Source organism: Triticum dicoccoides, chromosome 4B (assembly GCF_002162155.2).
Source record: "Triticum dicoccoides isolate Atlit2015 ecotype Zavitan chromosome 4B, WEW_v2.0, whole genome shotgun sequence".
Taxonomy (NCBI): domain Eukaryota; kingdom Viridiplantae; phylum Streptophyta; class Magnoliopsida; order Poales; family Poaceae; genus Triticum; species Triticum dicoccoides.
The window spans coordinates 136,565,013-136,567,815 of NC_041387.1; positions in this window are offsets into that span (position 1 = coordinate 136,565,013).

Below are 2,803 nucleotides of genomic sequence, written 5' to 3' on the forward strand. Positions count from 1 at the left end.
GCTAACAAGCTATGCATTCCAGCTAGCTCCGTTCGTCTTTTGTTGTTGCAGGAGGCGCATGGAGGAGGATTAATGGGACACTTTGGCATGAAGAAGACGGAGGACGTACTTGCTACACATTTCTTTTGGCCAAAGATGAGACGGGATGTTGAGCGTTTTATTGCTCGCTGCACTACATGTCAAAAAGCTAAGTCACGACTCAATCCTCATGGTTTATATATGCCTTTGCCTGTACCTAGTGTTCCTTGGGAGGATATATCTATGGACTTTGTTTTAGGTTTACCTCAAACAAAGAAGGGGAGGGATAGCATATTTGTTGTTGTGGATAGATTCTCGAAAATGGCACACTTTATACCATGTTATAAAAGTGATGATGCTGTTAATGTTGTTGATTTGTTCTTTTGTGAAATTATTCACTTGCATGGTGTGCCAAATACTATTGTTTCAGATTGTGATACTAAATTTCTTAGCCATTTTTGGAGATGTTTATGGGCTAGGTTGGGGACTAAACTGCTTTTTAGTACTACTAGTCACCCCCAAACTGATGGACAAACTGAAGTAGTCAATAGAACATTGTCTACTATGCTTAGGTCTGTTTTGAAGAATAATAAGAAAATGTGGGAGGAGTGCTTGCCTCATATTGAATTTTCTTATAATTGTTCATTGCATTCTACTACTAAGATGTGCCCTTTTGAAGTTGTGTATGGTTTCCTACCTCGTGCACCTATTGATTTGTTGCCTCTTCCATCTTCGGAGAAGGTTAATTTTGATGCTAAACAACGTGCTGAATTGATTTTAAAAATGCATGAGTTAACTAAGGAAAACATTGAGCGTATGAATGCTAAATATAAACTTGCTGGAGATAAGGGTAGAAAACATGTTGTGTTTGCACCTGGAGATCTTGTTTGGTTACATTTGCGTAAGGATAGATTTCCTGATTTGCGCAAATCTAAACTAATGCCACGTGCTGATGGTCCTTTTCAGGTGTTGGAGAAAATAAATGATAATGCATATAAACTTGAGCTTCCTGCAGATTTTGGGGTTAGTCCCACTTTTAGCATTGCAGATTTGAAGCCTTATTTGGGTGAGGAAGATGAGCTTCCGTCGAGGACGACTTCATTTCAAGAAGGGGAGGATGATGAGGACATCAATACCATTGTTACACCCACATCCCCTACTGCTACATATACTGGACCAATTACTAGAGCTCGCGCACGCCAATTAAATTATCAGGTACTTGCGTTTCTTGGTAATGATTCTAATGTTCATGAGAATATGATGCTGCCTAAATTGGATACATTTGTTTTGCTTACAAATGAAGGGCCTAGCTTGGAGAAGGATGAACATTGGAGCAAGAACAAGCATGGAGATGATGGCATGCTCAAGGAGAACAAGAACGGAGTTACAAGTGGTGATTTCAGGACTTTGAAGCCACCATAATGGGTGCATGAAACCTTGGACGAAATATACAAGATGTCACTTCATAAATTTCGTCCCGAGGCTATTCTAGGTGCTATGTCACCTTATTATTGGGCCAGGCCCATGTAATTTCGAAATACATAAGTATAGGCTATTTTTAGAGTCCGTATGTGTGGGGAAACAAGACATAGGGTTGATTTCGGACCCCTCCACCAAGGGCCACGAAATCCCCCCCCCCCTCTTCCTCCATATATATAGCCCTTAGGGCACCGTTTAGACTTTGGGTTTTGTTTAGATTAAAGTTTGCCATAGCTGCAACTTCGCGTACTTCTTTTGTGTTTAACGACCAGACAAAGGCGTCACAGAACCCCACCTTGATCAATAAAGCTTTCCTCTTATATTCACAATATCCATATTGCAATCTTAGTTTCTTTCTTGTTCTTCGTTTGCCTGCAGGAAACAGACCTTCGTGGTCAGGTTGATCGTGCTCGGGCATGGTCGATAACCTCTCGGAGTTGGTTTAGCGATTGCTATGGCGCGACGTCCTCGCACGTTCGTAGTCGGATCGTCAAAGTCGACTTCCTGCAAAACGATAGACACCATCTCATCGAAAGATGGAACACCTTTGCCTCTATCACTATGTTGACAAACCCGTGGGCACCAATATCATTATAGCATTAGGAGGAAGTATTTTTTCGATGAGGCACTTGCTTGCGTATGGTCATAGACCTGATGGGTCCCGACTGTCCGCCTCTCCACGTACAGTCCTCTCCAGATTCCTCTCATGTGTTCAGCATGTTCACAATGGAAGACAGCAGCGTCGCGGCGAGCGCACAAAGGCATAGGAGGGGATCCGACCACCTGAGGAAGTGTCTTATTATTAACGAAACTACTGAACTAGCCTAGTGGCCAAGTGACACTACCCGACAGCTGTTCCGCCCGGGTTCGATTCCACTTGTTCAGGAATAATATCTCCATTTTTTTACCTCTGCCTTTATTGACATGTGGGTCCCCATTGTCATCTACGCACACGATGTCCAACACTTGTGAAAACTTCGTCCCTCGTTTTCTCTATGTTTCGCAAACTCGACATTGTGTGGGCATTTTGAAAATAGCATATCTTTTTGACTGTGCATCATATGCAGATGTGCTATGCATGAATGTTGATCAGCATGATGTTAACTGGCTGGTAGTTCCATTTTCGACCATGAATAAAACTCCCAACATGATGTTAACCCTGTTTGAAATGGCCGTGTTAATATAAATGCTCTGCCTCTAAAAGTTGCAGTTTTCTTATCTGAAACTGAACTTGCAGTTTCTTATCTGAAACTGAAACTTGCAGTTTCTTTTCTGAGAATCACATTGTCTGCACTCTTATACTCCT